Genomic DNA, 18,482 nt, shown 5'->3' with positions numbered 1-18,482 from the left:
GTGCGTGGGTTTCGCCGGGTGCTGTGGTTTCCCCCCAGACTCCGAAGATGCACACATTAGGTTGATTGGCCATGTTAAATTGTCCTTAGGGTCGGGGGATTAGCAAGGTAAATATATGGGGATGCGGGGATGGAGCCTGGGTGGGATTGTTGTCGGTACAGGTTCGATGGGCTAAATGGCCTCCTTCTGCACTGTAAGGAATTTATATCAGTCCTTCAGCAACAGCGCTCCCAGCCTTGGGTCTGTGCTTTTTGGTTAATGGATCAAAATAATTGAAGTTTTAATGATATTCGCTATTCTATTTTTTTTAACCAGGATAATATTGTTATAACATGGGCAGAGTTCTGCTGTTAGCAGACTCCATTTTTCTAAGGCTAACAAGTTCAGATTTCTATAACGCTGTTCTTTTTTCCACACTGATGTTTGAAGTAATAGCCCATTCACAGTGGAAATTACTTCGCTGATGGGCCTTGATACAATAACTGGGAGCCGAGCTTTATTCTCATCAGCGGCTTGCAATGTGTTGAAGGGTTTTTTTTGCAAGGTTTCTAACTAATTTTGTGGAGTGAATTGGTGCTTTTCTAAAGTTGTCGACAGAGAAAAAGGAAAACGAGGAGGATTGTAAATCTTATTACACCCATTTCACACTGCAACGCTCACCAACATTGCTTTCTTCAAATCCTGCTTATGAGCTTGGGAGTTAGTGCCAGAAAACTACCCCCACCACACACATCCTCACCCCACCCTCCATCTGAATTATACAAAATTCATTCAAATTTCTAACTCACATACAAACTTAAATGGACTGAGGCAGTTACCAACAATTACGTTCATTTCATGGTCAAATTCTGAGACTTCACTCTGGATCAGAACTATTGCTAAGTGCAAACAAAAATAGTGATTAAACGCTTAATTCTCTCAATGTAGGCCACACGGACCAAAAAGATAGAATCATAGAATCCTTACAATGCAGAAGGAGGCCATTCAGCCCGTCAAGCCTGCACTGACAACAATCCCACCCAGGCCCTATCCCCGTAACCCCACGTATTTACCCTGCTCATCCCCCTGACCTAAGGGTCAATTTAACATGGCCAATCAACCTAACCCACACATCTTTGGAGAGTGGGAGGAAACTGGAGCACCCGGAGGAAAGACACGGGGAGGACGTGCAAACTCCACACAGACAGTCACCCGAGGCCGGAATCGAACCTAGGTCCCTGGTGCTGTGAGGCAGCAGTGCAAACCACTGTGCCACCATGGCGCAAACCTTGGCACTGACTTCTACTCTGACCGTATGATTGAACTTAGCCTTGCCAGACCCAAAGCTCAACCTTCCCCTTCAATGCATGAGAAATGCTATGGGTAATTATTAATATTTGTTACTAGGGATTGCTGTCTAAATCTATTTTAGGATGTAACAAATTGCTATTGAAAGATGGAGGAAGTAATGAAGTTGTGGAAGTACACAGATATCTTAGTTGTTGGCTAAGATTAGAACTTTGCATTTCCAAATGATAGACACCAGGATTCAGCTTTGCCTGTGACCCAAGGGATTGTACCACACATAAAACAAGCATTTATCAGCTGCTAACTGAAATTGCATTGGGATTTTCTCCGGGGTATATGATGAGAACATTCTCAGTGATCAAGATATATGAATCCTGACAACAATGATCACCAGAAGAATGGATGATTATCAAATATTTTGTAGCCTTTTCGAATAGCTTCATTCATTTGGAAAATGTCACTTTCGTATACATCAGACTTCCTCATGGGAGTACTTTTTAAGCTTATCATGCCTGTTGACAGTTTGCACGGAACCAAATTTCACTGCAACTGAATAATTTGCTTCAACTGCAGAGATCCTTTTGTTTGTTTCTCATGGTTCCCACAGCAACCATCAGAAGAATCACTAAAATGGAAAAGCTAACCTTTGTCAACATTGCCTCCCTTGGCTGATATGATCAGAGAAAGAATGCCACCAGCAGGGAGGTCAGGCTATCAAAGAGATGCTCAGTGCCCTCCCACCCGCAACCACACCTCCATGTTTGCAGCGAGCAGTAACATACCTCATTTTGGCAGGCACTGAGCTGCTCAGTGTTTCTTGAGCACCAGGGAGACTGTGCCATCAGACCACCAGTGGGAACATTTTTGAGATTTGAATGCCTGAGGAACTGTAGGAGGTTCTCCAGAGGCGATGGCCAACTGGCTTTATCGCTGGACTATTAATCCAGAAACTCAGCTAATGTTCTGGGGACCCAGGTTCGAATCCCACCACAGCAGATGATGGAATTTAAATTCAATAAAAAATATCTGGAATCAAGAAGCTCCTTTTGACCATGAAACCATTGCTGATTATCGGGAAAAAAAAACACCCCCCTGGTTCACTAATGTCCTTTAGGGAAGTAAATCTGCTGTCCTTACTTGGTCTGGCCTACAGTCCAAAGATGTGCGGGTTAGGTTGATTGGCCATGCTAAATTGACCATAGTGTCAGGAGGATTAGTTAGGGTAAATATGTGGGGTTAAGGGAATAGAGCCTGAGTGGGATTGCAGTCGGTGCAGACTCAATGGGCCGAATGGCCTCTTTCTGCACTATAGGAATTCTATAATTCCATACACGTGACTCCATTGACACAGCAATGTGGTTGACTCTGAACAAGGGCCACTAGAGATGGGCAATAAATGCTGGCCAGCCAGCATGTCCCACATATGAATTAAAAAAACCAATCTTGGCATGACAGATTTTACACATGACAATATTCAGGACAGTATGTCAATGTTTCCTCTTTAGCCATAGCTGCCAAGATGCTGAATCTTTCTACAAACCCTGGACAATCATGAGAATAATACCATCAAAGCAACTGTGGCAACCGTTCAGCATAGTGCCTGCACATGCATGGAGACAGTAACATTTAGATCCAGCTGAAAAACTGCCCACAACAATGCACTGTGGGGTGGCATAAAGGACAAATCATAGGAAACTTAGGAAATACTAGATAAGAAAATATGAAGGGCCATCTTGTCAATGTTTAACTTACTTAACTGAGTGGAAAACATGCAAACTTATGAATTAGGAGCAGGTGTTTGAATCGGGGAGCAGCCTTCTTCTTGAGGCTGCTTGTCTTTTGCTTGTGGCTTCGTGATATTCTGTGTGGTCCCGTGAAGTCAAGTGAACCAGAGAGAATGGGATTCGTGTATTGGATTAAATATGGCATCTGGACCTTCGAACCCACCAGCTGATGGCAGGCAGATGAATCAGCTCCAAATCTGCCAGTCGGGCGTGAGTTCCCATCATTTGGGCCAGCAGGAAGGGTGCCACCGGAACCACCCGCCATGGCACTTAGATTCAAAAGTGGAAAACTCCGCCCAAAGTGTGGAACAACAGTGAAGCTTGTGATGTTACTATATTTAAAGTGACAATCTGCCTCCTTAAAGCAGGTTGGTCACCCAACCACCCTGAGTTAATGCTTGAAGTGTACAAGTTGGATGTGCCTTTCAATTTTTCAGATTTTAAACCCTCAACCTGCCCAAACCCCCTTGTTTATTTGGTTAGTACTTGCAGAGCTGTGATGAATTTACTCCTGTTTGAGCACAGGCCTTGCCAATTGCTACCACCTTGTATGGTGTCACTTCAACTGCATCAGTCAAAGAGGGGAACAAGCCCCGAGATGCCCAATCATTTATCCACACATAGACCTGCACTGAGTGACCCTTCCCCTGACAACATCTATCCTTCCGCATTGTAAAAGGCTGCTATCAGATTAAAATGCTTCTTCTCGCTCTGCAAATTATTTTGAATGTTTATCGCCTCTGTTACTTATTCCTATTCTTTCCATTGACTTGCAGACATTTATCCCATTCTACGAGTCCCGTGGCCATTGAGTGTGCGCGAAGAATTATAAACATTTGTGCAAATGGCCATTTAGCAGGAGCTGTAGTACTATTTGCAACTTAGATTCAGATGGATTGCAGCAAAGCAAAACAAAATAGAAACGAGGAACATCTGACCACAGAACTAATCTCACTCTAAATAAGAAAATTGGCAAGTCACATTGAGTTAAAGAAAACAAAATCCTGGCAGAGAATAGCGTTCAAGTCATTGGACAGCCAGACAATCTGAAAAAATAATCTCCACACACGAGTTGCCATGCTTCTCAGTTTGTGTGGAGTTAGGGTGAATGAATGCTTCATCTCAGGGGAATAAATAAAAATGGATTAAACATTTCCTCTCTCACAAAAAAGAAGAGTGGTCACTTCAGGTCAGTCAACAATAAGAAGTTCGGCCTGAGGCATTGATGGGTCAAGCATCCTGGAACTACCAACTTTGAACATTGAAGAGGTATCTTAATCACATGAGCTACACTGGTGGGATTTTCCGGTCACACTTGCCCTGAAACCGGAAAATCCCGCCCGAGGTCAATGGACCTTTCCATGGTCCGTCCCTCAGCCACTCTGATTCCCGTGGTGGGAAAATTCTCCCCAAGAAGGCAGTTCTCCATCGCCTTTCTCCAGGGGAACTGGGGATGGGCATTAAGTGTTGGCCTTACTACCAACACCTACATCTCATGAATCAATAAGGAAAGGAAACTTTAGCAGATGTACTTTCAATTCAAGTATCTTACTTGCACATACTATAAGAATGTTCCCAATGGTGGGGGGCTTGAGAACTATGGGTAATAGTTTGAGGTCAAGGAGTAAACCTTTTGGGACTGGGATGAGGAGAAATTTCTTCACCTAGAGAGTAGTGAATGTATGGAATTCACGACCACAGAATGTAGTGGAGGCCAAAACATTGTGTGATTTCAAGAAGAAATTAGATATAGCTCGAGTCTAAAGGGATCAAGAGATATGGGGAGGGGGGGGGAGGGTGTGGGGGGGGGGGGATGTGGGGGTGGATGGTGGGATAAGGATATTGAATTTGATGATCAGCCATGATCAAAATGAATGGCAGAGTAGGCTCAAAGGGCCAAATAGCCTACTCCTGCTTCTATTTTCTACATTTTGATGTCAGTTTAGAGGATATTATAATTAAATTTGGATATAGATTATAAATTTACATGCAGACAAGCAATACAGATTACCATCTTTACATTGTTATTTATTTAACCCATGTCAGAGAACAATGAGATAAATATGAGACTGTCACGTAACATTACAGTTAAATCTATTCTCTGTGTTCCCTCTTTTTTGAGCTTGATAGATTGAAGACAGCTTGACAAATAATTTGGGTTCACCTTTGCTGATTTTGAGTTAACTGATGGGCTGATTCTTTATCCCATTGTTCAGTACCTGATCTTTGATAGCAACTCTGGCTAATAGATGAAGATTGAACAGATGTGAACACGTCTGCCCTCTTTGTCCTTTATTTGCCTTGCTAGACACTTCTACAAAGCGTTAATTTATTTCATTTTGATTCTCATCTCTCTTACTTTCAGCCAATGCGCAATCTGCAGGTTGCCTTTCGATCAGTCAGGATTGCTAAAATAATCCAAGATCAATCGAGACATCTCCCAACATCTGTCAATGCATTAGACCAGACTTCTTGTAGTGACCCAAAGGAGGCATGCTTTTGTATGAGGTGAGAATTTTCCATTCGTTTTTGTTTATTCCCCTGAGATGAATAATTGATGCACTAGGATTGACAGATGGGGTACCAATCTCTGTTCTGGATGGTGTTAGGGCTCTTGAGTGGTATTCATTCAGGCAAGTGGAGAGTTTTCCATCTCCCCCTGACTTGTGTTTTCTAATGGCTTTGGAGAGACACGTTGTGTCACATGCCGAAAATTACCCAGCCTGACTTGTTCTTGTAGCTACAGTATATGTGTCAATGCTTACCTCCAGGATAGTAATGGTGGACAATTTTACAGCTAGGGATCATGATGAGACAGTAATACTCTATTGTTGGAGCTGGTCATTGTGTGGCACAAATGTCCCTTGCACTGTGTAGCAGGGCAGAATTCAGTACTGGGGCAAATCCAGGTTGTGCATGTAACAGCAGGAAAAGGACTGTTGAAGAAAGGGTTAAAACACAGAGTCCACCGTAACTGTGGGCAGCCATACCCAATTAATATCTCAGACTGCCAGTTACTTTACAGGTGAGATCATTTCAAGGCTTTGGTGAACAATGCAGGGTCGATACTGATTAGCAAAGCTCCACTGAGTCTAGAGAAGACATTGTTCTGAGAAACTGGGGAGATGAGATGATTATCACACCTATTTATCACACACATCACTTTTGTACCACAAAACAGATAGACAAGGATAGCCGGACACAACCGATCAACGTGAAGTACTCAGGACAATAGACCCGCCTAATGTGATCACCTATAATCAATTCAAGCTATTCGTATCAATTATATCCTGGAATTACAATACTCTGGACCCCAAAGAACAGTATAAGTGATGTGTATAGCCTTTGTATCTTCAGAATCAGCCTAGATACAGACTGGACTTCAGCTGATCCAGCTGAAGGTCCAGCTGATTCTCCCTCATGCATGTGGAAATAAAACCATTTTACTGAAGCATGACTGAAGGGCCCGATTTTACCATCAAGTTGCGCCTGTTTTCGGGCATGAAAACTTGGTAAAGTCGGGCGTGAGGCGAGTAGCACGATCCATGCCCACCTCCGTGCCCGTTCCCCCTTTACCAAGGGCCTAAAATGGCTGCCGTCGGCACCACGCCCAAAACGGGCGCGACATCAACTTAAATGCATTTAAATTGATTTAATGGGCTGGACGCCCAAACTCACCGGCATTTCCCCTTTTACCACCGCGTTCACCCGTCCAGATTCGGCACGAAACAGACATGGTCTGCAAAGGTCCAATTCGGGTGCTCCAGCTTCTGTGGAGGTAAGTTCAGAGCTTCCGGCAGCTCTCTGACTCAAATCGATGGTGGGTGGGGAGGGAGGTGGGTCAGATGACTCTCTGGTGGAGGGGGAGAGGGGGGGGGGAGGGAGGTGGGTCAGATGGTTCTCTGGAGGGGGGGGGGGGGGAGGGAGGCGGGTCAGATTGCTCTCTGCTGGGGTGGGCGGGGGCAGATCAGATGGCTCTCTGGTGGGGGGGGCAGGGGGGTCCGCTGCCATTCTGCATGCGATCGATGAGGGGGGGAGGGAGGGTCTGCTGCCACTCTGCAGGTGATCGGTGCTGGGGGAAGGGGGGCAGGGGGCCACGATCAGTCTGGGTAGCGGGGGGATAAGGGGGCAGTAATGTTGTGATGGTGGGACAATGTCTGTGGGGGCCGAGGGGAGGCATTATCCAGCCCAGGAGCATTTTTCTATTTTTTTTTACTGCGCATGCACAGTTGAAGACTCAGCATTTGGAGCAGCAGCGTTTCGGGCATGATAAGCCCCGCCCTCAGGCTTCTGCAGCGCAATTCATAATTGCTGCTTTTTTTTCAGGCAGAATGTGTATGGGGGCACCGGAGTACGGGTCTAAAACACTCCCAGATTCAGCACTTAGAATCAAAATGCTAAAATCAGGCCCGTTTATTCCCTCCTACACATTGTATGAGTCCAATCCAGACGTTGTCCAGGTCTTGTTGCATGGATTGTTCCATCATCGGAGGAATTGCAATGGTAATGAACACTGCAATCACGAGTGAATATCCCCACTTCGCATCTTATTGACACGAGAAGAAGGTAATTGACGAAGCAGTTGACGATGGTTGGACCTCGGACACTGAAATATTGTCCTGAGACTCTAAATTTACAATATGTGTGAGTACGGTAGTTCAATTGGTAGTACATCTGCTAGAGTTTTCTTATTGATTTAGGAGATGTGGGTGTTGATAGTTAGGACATTTAATGTCCATCCCCAGTTCCCTGAGAGAAATGTCTTCTTGAATCACTGTAGTCCATGTGATGAAGATACCACTTCAATGTTGTGAGGTTGGTAGTTCCAGGATGTCTGACCCATCAATGTCTCAAGTACCTTCAACAATCTTCCTTTGTACTAGGTATGACTGCAGCCAATGGAATGTTTCCCTGAATCCCACTATTACTAAGGCTCCTTGATGTCATACTCAGTCAAGTGCTGCCTTGGTCCCCAAGACTGTCACTCCCACCACACCTGTGGAATTAAGCTTTTCTGCCCATATTTGGACCAGGACTGGAATAAGGTTGGGAGCAGAGTTGTTCTGGCAGAACCCAAACCTAACATCAGTGAGTAGGAATGTGGTGAATAAGTGTCACTTGATTGCAGTGTTGACAACATCTTTATTCACTTTGATGATGATGGAGAGTAGGCTGATAGGACAGCAATTGTCAGATTTGGATTTGTCCTGCTTTTTATGGACAGCACATATTATTATGGATTAGATGGAACTGTAGTTGTGTTAGAACAACTTGGCCAGCGGAATTCTGGAGCATTAGAATTGGGATGTTGCTGTGTCTTAGAGCCTTGGCTCCATCCAATGTTCTCAACCCTTTCTGGAGGTGGAGAACTGCCTTCTTCGGGAGAATTTTCCCACCACAGGAATCATAGCGGATGAGGGGCGGACTATGGAAAGGTCCGTTGACCTCGGGTGGGATTTTCTAGTTTTGGGGTGAACGCGACCGGAAAATCTCACCCCTTGAACCAAATATCACTTGGGATGAATCAAATTGGATGAAGGCTGGCATGTATGATGGTAGAGTTCTCAGGAAGAGGTCAAGTTGAATCACCTGCACACGACTGTTGACTGAAGATGGTTGAGAGTGTTTTGATTGCGTGCACTCACTGATTGTAACCATCATTGAGGGTAAGGTTCTTCATGGAGTCTCTTTCTCCAGTTAGTTGTTTAAGTAGCCATTTCTATTCATAACTGGATTTTGCAGGAATGTCGAGCTTTAACCTGATCTGTTGGTTATGGGAATATTTTCGTCCTATACCGCACTGAAACGGTTGTAGTTTTGGGCCCAGTATCTGGTCAAGAGCACATAGATGATGCTGATAGTATAGTGCAGAGCCGAGGGGTGAGATATTAAGTTGTTATATCTTATAAGATCCCTTGGCACAATTTAAAGAACAGCAAGATATTTTCTCAGGTACTAACTAATACCACCGAGGGACAGTTTAAATGATAATTTATTTTACTGGTCATTTGTAGGACCCTGCTCCCACCACAATTGTCTACATAACTGACTGCACAAAGTAAATCATGTCCCTGGGAGTCTCAATCATAAAGGTCATGTATAAATGCTTCTTATGGAATGTAGACCATTTCCATCTCATTTCTTATTCAAAGCATTGGCTCAGAGCTTCATGTTATAAAATATATCAAAAGCTCTATTTACACTAAAATGGAGTAAGTAGGTTGTTAAGTTGATGTACATATATTAATAAAACTGGTGTAAACAACATCATTAAAAAATGCTAAAGGATAGATTTTAAACATTCAATAAAGATGAGTGAAAATCACATCCCAAGATTGATAATAAGAATAACTGAGTTTTGAGAGGGAGGGGATTTTAGAATATAAATCATGATCTTAAAAAGGAAATGTATTTTATCAGCAACTGCGCAGAGAAAAGATTAACTGCACTAAGTTTCATAATATACGGATACAACCACAGCCTTTTTGCCTTCCATTCCTCAAGAATGCAGTTAACTGATGATCATTGTTCTATTTTCAAAAATATACAGAAGGTACACATTATGGAGACTGCAATCCCAGAACAGTCTTAACTCGACGCATTGCACAAAAAAATTACTTAATTTGCCATATTCTATTTTCGCCTGAATTGCAACTAAGTGACATGGTTAACAATATAGAATCATAATAAAAATGGTGTTCTGGGGATTTGAAGTGGATAAAAGGTTTCCAATAATTTTTTTTGTACAGAAATCTAGGACGTAGGAAAATACAAATTTCTGTTTTTGCAGTGAAGCATTCAGAGGTACGATAGGCTCTGAACAAGAGCATTTCAGTTGTTGTGTACTTTTAGCAGAGAATCTATTCCAGTAAACAACTTTTCCACAAATTTTCATATGAAGAAATTTAAGACTGAGTCATCCTCAGGAAAATTATTACAAAAGAAGATCATTATGCTATTAATATTTCATGCGTTTAAGCAACTATACTTGAAAAAACAATACAGTCTAATGACACTTCTTAGCAAACCAGATACATTCAGTTACAATAGACTTGGGACACACTGTAAGAACATAGATCTGATTTTACATTATTCTAATACAGAACAAAGACAGCACAGCTAATGAAAACAGAGTTGGTTTAAATTGTTTGTTCCACACATAGCACCCCCAACCTTCAGCCTGAAGAAGGTTCATTTCAGGACCTAAGGCATTGTCCTGTCAGAACAGGTGTATAGTTGCCATTTTTGATATAATATGGAGTTAAAAGTGTTGTTCAGCCTGTATTTTGTAACCTTTTATCACAACGGGGGATGGGGGTGGTAAAAGAAGGACGTGACTGTGGTATAAATAAGGGAATATGTTATTTTTACTATCATCGAGAAAGATAGGACGAAAAGCTTGTACAACACATTTATAAATCAGGAACAGCAAATATAACAGATCTATCTGCTCAAGAAACTAATATTTCTTTAAATAAAGCAATTTTCAGTGCTGTAGGGTTAGAAGATGACATTTTTTGCATAACAATGTGATTAAAATGAGTTGAACAAAGGAATATAAAAAGGAGCAAGAGTAGACTCTATCACCCAAAGGCTGCTCTGGTATTCAGTGAGACCATAGCTGGATTTCTGCATCAACTCTATTTGGATTGTTTTCTTTAGAGCAGAGAAGGCCAAGCATGATTGAGGTTTATAAGATTAAGTAAGAGAGATATCGACAGGGTGAGTAGGGAACAGCTGTCTCCCTTGGTTGAGGGGTCAATCACAAGGGGGCATAGCTTTAGGGTAGGGGGCAGGAGATTCAGAGGGGATTTGAGAAAAACACTTTTTCACTCAGAGGGTTGTTGGAACCTGGAATGCACTGCCTGGGAAGGTAGTGGAGGCAGGAAACCTTATAACCTTAGAAATATATTTGGATCAGCACTTGAATTCTCATAACATTCAAGGATATGGAACATGTGCAGGAAAGTAGGATGAGCACGCCTTTAGTGGTAGTTATTGTTGGTGCAGACTCATTGGGTCGAAGGGCCTTTTCTGCACTGTATGATTGAATGATTCTATGACTCCTGTCTTATCCCCTTATCCCTCGAGTGCCGAAGATTTCATCAGTCTAGGTCTTGAATATATTCACATATATTCACAGCCCGCTTGGTCAGAGAATTACAAAAACTCAAAAGTTTCTGAGTGAAGAAATTTTTCGCCTTAGCTCTATGTAGTCCCACCCCTCAGCCAGAGATTGAGTTCTAGCTCCTGATGTTCCAGCCAGAGTAAATAGCCTCTCGGCTTCTAGGATAAAAGTAAAATACTGCAGATTCTGGAATCTGAAACAAAAACAGAAAGTGCTGGAAAATCTCAGCAGGTCTGACAGCATCTGTGGGGAGAGAATAGAGCCAACGTTTCAAGTCTAGATGACCCTTTGTCAGAGCTAAGAACAAAGGCAATCAGCAGAGATTTAGACTATTGGGGTGGGGGGTGGGGGGAGATTGGGTGTGGAATGGGGCAAAGGGAATGTAAATAAGGATACAGAAGGCTGAGAAGGTGCTAAGAGTGTCCATTAAGTGATCAGAATGTGTGAAGGGCAGAACAGAGGTACAGATGTGCGGGTTAGGTTGATTAGCCATGCTAAATTGCTCTAATGTCAGGTGTTTAGTAGGCTAAATATGTGGGGTTACGGGAATAGGATCTGGGTGGTATTGTGGTCGGTGCAGACTCGATGGGCCGAATGGCCTCCTTCTGTACTGTAAAGTTTCTAAGATTCTATGATTCAAGATGTGTAAAGGACTGACTGAGGAATATAGCAGTTGCACTGAAGGGGTGGGGGAGGGGGGGGCGGTGGCGGGGGGGGGGGGGGGGGGGAGCGGGTGGATGGAAGGAGAGCTGGAATGGAGAAGTGGAAAAATGGAAGTGATAAAGAAGGATGATAAAATGGCTGAATGAGATGAAATGAAATGGAATAAAATAAATGGAAATAGGGTGAAGGTGGAGGACAGAGTTCATGCTCTGAAGTTATTGAACTCAATGTTCAATCCAGAAGGCTGTAAAGTGCCCAAGCGGAAGATGTTCCTTTACTTCAACAATTTTCACAAACTAGTGTGGCAAGGCAATTTCAGCACGGAAAATAATTTTTAAGCAAATTCATCTAACTGCATTTTAAATGATCTAAAGTGTGCAATTTTTCAAAAATAAATTGATACTTTATAGCAAGAATTAAACACGGCTACATTCCAGGGTCTTAACGTCGGTGTAGCCCACACATCTTCATTAGTCACTTGGACATTTTCTTCATAGGTTTTTCCCAAACATTTTCTCTCTCTCTCTTCCTCTTTCTCTCCCTTTAACAACTCACTGGTACAATCAGTCTCTCTTCAGGCTGGTTTTTGCACTGTCAGTAATTTGGCACTGCAGATCAACAGAAAGCTTTGATGAAGATCTCAGTTCTTTTCTTCCCTGGAAAGTATATGCACAGTGGTACTTTGATGGTCGGATTCAAGGCTGATTAAGCTCCCAACAAATAGTGGCGGGTGCTCTTTGAATTGATCTTTCTGAGCATCTAATAAACAGACCTGATCCTAGTTAGCTCCTATTGTGCTGTCCTCTCCGCGCCGTTGCATATCACAGGCACCGGCCAGAAGGATCTGGATGGTGTTTCCAGCTGTGAACTTCACATCCATTTGATTGTTTTCCAATCTTGAATTATTAAGGTTTTTGTTTACGAGTTGTGTTTGATTATTGTTACCTTCACAGTAAACGTGATTATGCACATGTAGTCATCAATTTTAGATTACTTGGCAACAAATGCACATAAACATCCGCCTACAGAATGAAAAGCAGGTCTTGGCTTTTTTTGCATTTTCACATTACATATATAAATTTGCTCGCTCTTTCTAAACCACTGGACCAGAAATAATTGCCATAAACACCCAAAGTACTGCTGATTGATTTTGTACTGCATATTCCTCCATTAGGTTTAACAAGCTTAATGAACTTCCGTCCTTTCAAGCAATAAAGCAAATCAGCAAAAGAACTTAGGCTACTTTTATGCAAAACAACAGTCACACTAAACACATCAGTCTGCCAAATAGATCAGCTCCAATCTGAATTTTCATTGATATCAATGTTTGTTTTTCTGTAATCAACGATATATCGATTATATATATTTATGTGATGGATGTATGGGCTTCCGACAAGACTGCAGAACATATATTTTTGAAACTTGTACATAAGGCATGACTCCCTCATTAGCTTAAAGCTGATGCTTTTAAAAGGTGACAAGGTGAAGCCAATTTCTAATTAAACTGTTTATTTTTTTGTGGAAAATGACTAGTTAACGTCATTAATATTGCAGTAATGCACTGCATTTTACCCAACAATTAGCAATTATCTTCAGTTTAGGTAATTGCTGTAAAAATAAATTTCCACTTTGCATGCTATTTACGTTCATTACCAATTGTAAACAGAGATGAAATGCCCTCCTTGATCCCATAGGGAAGGTGAAAAACAAGCAAAATATTTGGAAATGAGTAATAATCTTCCTTAGAGTGCCCTGTAATTTAGATTAACTAACATTACATTTTGCACTAAAACACTGCAAAACCTGAAACATGCGTTCTTCATGGTCCGCTACTGCATGGTAGGTTGTTGCATAAGGTTAAATCTCAAGGGATCCAGGGTGAGGTAGCCAATTGGGTACAAAATTGGCTTGATGACAGAAGACAGAGGGTGGTTGTAGAGGGTTATTTTTCAAACTGGAGGCTAGTGACCAGCGGTATCCCTCAGGGATCAGCGCTAAATCCACTGTTATATGTCATTTATATTAATGATTTGGATGAGAATTTAGGAGCATGGTTAGTACGTTTGCAGATGACACCAAGATTGGTGGCATAGTGGACAGTGAAGAAGGTTATCTAGGATTGCAATGGGATGTTGATCAATTGGGCCAGTAAGCAGATGAATGGCAGATGGAGTTTAATTTAGAGAAATGAGATGATGCATTTTCGTAGATCGAACCAGGGCACGACTTATTCAGTTAATGGTAGGGCTTTGGAGAGAGGTATAGAACAAAGAGATCTAGAGGTACAGGTTCATATCTCCTAGAAAGTGGAATCACAGGTGGACAGGGTGGTGAAAAAGGCATTCGGCATGCTTGGTTTTATTGGTCAGAACATTGAATACAGGAGTTGGGACGTCCTGTTGAAGTTGTACAAGACATTGGTAAGACCACACTTGGAATACTGTGTATAGTTCTGGTCACCCTATTATAGAAAGGATATTATTAAACTAGAAAGAGTGCAGAAAAGATTTACGAGGAACTATTGGGACTTGATGGTTTGAGTTATAAGGAGAGGTTGGATAGACTGGGACTTTTTTTCCCCCTGGAGCATAGGAGGCTTAGGGGCATTAATGAGCCTAAACCTGGAGGGCATAGGTTTAAGATGAGAGAGGAAGAGATACAAAAGGGTCCAGTGGAGCAGTTTTTTCACACAGAGGGTGGCTGATCATCCAACTCAATAGCCTGATTCCACCTTCTCCCCATATCTATTAACCCCCTTTGCCTCAAGCGCTATATCTAACTGCTTCTTGAAAACATTCAGTGTTTTGGCCTCAACTACTCTGTTGTCGCATATACCACAAGCTAACCACTCTCTGGGTGAAGAAATTTCTCCTCATCTGTGTCCTAAACAGTCTACCCTGTATCCTCAAGCTGCGACTCCTGGTTTTGAACACCCTTACTATTGGGAACATCCTTCTTTCATTTTTCTTTCATCCTGTATTTACCTGGTCTAGTCCTGTTAGAATTTTGTAAGTTTCTATGAGATCCATCCCTCATCCTTCTGAACTCCAGTGAATACAATCCTAACCGACTCAATCTCTTCTCGTATGTCAGTCCAGCCATCCCAGGAAACCTTCTCTGCACTCACTCTATCTGCCAAGCCAAGCCAAAGGAAAGGCATGCTCCTTTCCAAACTGGGCATTGGCTTTTTCAGCCCTTCGGAGCTCAGTTGTGACCTGGCCAATGTCTCCTCTCTCAGCCCCAGCCAGAAGGAATTGTCTGAGCCCATGCCCATGCCTGCTCCCTTGAAGCCCAGCCCAATCCCAGTCAATACTGACTCTTTCCTTGAGCTGGAGCTGGTCTGCTTCTCTGAATTGCATTTTTCTTTTGCCAACTCCCTCTGGCCCTTAGTCCAAGCCATGCCTTCCCGATCCTTTCCATTAAAGCTGCCTTTCCCAAACTCTTGTTAAAAATTGTTGGTCGATTTCACCCCAGCTCAGGACCCCGCACATTATCTCCAAAACCTGATGCCAGACTTTCTGAGTCTGCACAAACATGTATGCTTTCTTTAGTCTGTTCCCTTCCACCCCCAATCTCTGTCCCTCTGTTCCTTCCCAGCACCAGATCCTAGTTTTGAAAGGTTTCTCTTAACACACGTTGCAGTAGTTCTCAGATATGTTAATGGTGATTGGGACTATGGCTCCAGAGCAGCACTGTCAGGAAGATGAAATAACCTTGTTAGAAAAGTTTGTAAATGAAGACGTGTCCATCAAGCAAACCAGCCTCCATCCATTGACTCCACCTATACTTCCCGTTGCCTTGGAAAAGCAGCCAGCATAATCAAGGACTCCACCCACCCTGGACATACTCTTTTCCACCACCTTCCGTCGGGAAAAAGATACAAAAATCTGAGGTCACGTACTAATTGACTCAACAACAGCTTCTTCCCTGCTGCCATCAGACTTTTGAATAGTCCTACCTTAAATTAAGCTGATCTTTCTCTACACCCTAGCTATGACTGTAGCATTACATGCTGCACTCTCTTCTTTCCTTCTCTATGAAAGGTATACTTCAGCTGTATAGCGTGCAATAAACAATACTTTCCACTTTACACTAATACATGTGACAATAATAAATCATATCAAATCAAAAAAGAATACATCCAATCACAGCCAGTTTACCTCATCCCAACTTGAGTCCTTCCCGCAGCCTAAACCTTCACATTCTTATTGCCCCAGCTTGGCACTTACTGGTTCTTTTTGCCCCCATGACCCTTTCAAAACAAAGGAGAGGTAAGATGCCATCTGCAGCCAGCAGGGTTTGAGGTGAAGTTTGGTGGGGGAACAAGGTGCCCCTAGTCTAGGTACAGACATTCAGTGGAGTTAAGAAAACAAAGTAAGAGATGTACAGAAAGACAGACATAAAAAAAAGACCTTCTTAAAGTAAAAAGTATCGGGAGGAAAACTGAACGAGACACAGAGAGAGAGCAACTTTGAGAAAAATAGAGTGTAAGGACAAGAACAGAAGCCAGAGAATTGCACAAGAGAGGAATGAGTGTGAAGGCAAGACTTAATGATGGATTTTCAGAGTCGGGATGACTCAAGGATTCCCATCCCCATTCCCAACGAAGGCAATTTTTGCCACCATGAGATAGGGATGGGAGAAGTGAGCCTGCACCCCATCTCCCACCAGCCCCTGCAATTTTCACAAAATTGGGCCATGCTTCCCCATGACACGTGGTTCATGGTTCCTCAGAGGAGATATGGACCATGGTCTGGACTCAGGAACCATTTGAAAGGTAACTTTGAAAGGTCTTACCAACCCCCACACAGTGAGTCCACATGGTCCCTCATACTCTCCCTGCCAACTCATGCTTCTTCCATGTCCATTCACCCAGCATGCACTATATGCATAACCAATGAGCCATATGATAAAATAGCATGTGGAGAACTGCTGAGAAAAACCTGCTGTTCCTCCAACCCAATAAAACTGTCAATCAGACAAACCATTGAAATATTAATAAGGGAGGCTTCAAATACTACACACCTCTTAATCTTGTCCAAATGAATAGAGATATTGACAACAGAGATCATGGATTAAACTTGTTATGAACACTGAAAGATGTCAATCAAACAGAGTCAATAATTCACTTCACTTATCAGAACAGAATCCCAGCTGAGTTCATGCTTTTATTGGTCTGGGTTCTTGGCCAAGCGTGGATTAAAATCAGAGGTGGAAAACTGGAGTAAAAGTCGTACAATTCAGTGGCCCTTTAAATGGAGGCAGTTCTGCCGAGTCAGGAATTTTCCCAACTCAGTAGTGGCCCTTAGAGAGAGAAAGTGACGAGTACAAAGAACAAAGAACAAAGAACAATACAGCACAGGAACAGGCCCTTCGGCCCTCCAAGCCTGCGCCGCTCATGTGCCCAACTAGACCATTCGTTTGTATCCCTCTACTCCCAGTCTGTTCATGTGGCTATCTAGATAAGTCTTAAACGATCCCAGCATGTCCGCCTCAATCACCTTGCTTGGCAGTGCATTCCAGGCCCCCACCACCCTCTGTGTAAAATACGTCCCCCTGACATCTGTGTTGAACCTTGCCCCCCTCACCTTGAACCCGTGACCTCTTGTGTTCGTCACCTCCGACCTGGGAAAAAGCTTCCCACTGTTCACCCTATCTATGCCCTTCATAATTTTATACACCTCTATTAGGTCGCCCCTCATCCTCCGTCTTTCCAGGGAGAACAACCCCAGTTTACCCAATCTCTCCTCATAGCTAAGACCCTCCATACCAGGCAACATCCTGGTAAACCTTTTCTGTACTCTCTCCAAAGCCTCCACGTCCTTCTGGTAGTGTGGTGACCAGAACTGGACGCAGTATTCCAAATGTGGCCGAACCAATGTTCTATACAGCTGCAACATCGTATGCCAACTTTTATATTCTATGCCCCGTCCAATAAAGGCAAGCATGCCATATGCCTTCTTGACCACCCTCTCCACCTGTGCTGCCACCTTTAAGGATCTGTGGACTTGTACGCCCAGGTCCCTCTGTGTGTCTATACTCCTGATGGTTCTGCCATTTATTGTATAGCGCCCCCTTACATTAGATCTACCGAAATGCATCACTTCGCATTTATCTGGTTTAAATTCCATCTGCCATTTCTCCACCCAATGTTCCAGCCTATCTATATCCTCCTGTATTCTCTGACAATGTTCATCACTATCCACAACTCCAGCAATCTTTGTGTCGTCCGCAAACTTACTGATCACACCAGCTACATCTTCCTCCAAATCATTTATATAAATCACAAACAGCAGAGGTCCCAGTACAGAGCCCTGCAGAACACCACTAGTCACAGACCTCCAACCGGAAAAAGACCCCTCCACTGTTACCCTCTGTCTTCTAGGGCTAAGCCAGTTCTCCACCCATCTAGCTAGCTCACCTTTTATCCCGTGAGATTTAACCTTTTGCACCAGCCTGCCATGAGGGACCTTGTCAAACGCTTTACTAAAATCCATATAGACGACATCCACGGCCCTTCCCTCGTCAATCGTTTTTGTCACCTCCTCAAAAAACTCAACCAAATTTGTGAGGCATGACCTCCCTCATACAAAACCATGCTGTCTATCGCTAATGAGATT

Source organism: Mustelus asterias, chromosome 21, assembly GCF_964213995.1.
Source record: "Mustelus asterias chromosome 21, sMusAst1.hap1.1, whole genome shotgun sequence".
In the NCBI taxonomy this organism is placed as follows: Eukaryota; Metazoa; Chordata; class Chondrichthyes; order Carcharhiniformes; family Triakidae; genus Mustelus; species Mustelus asterias.
This window is presented reverse-complemented; position numbering follows the sequence as displayed.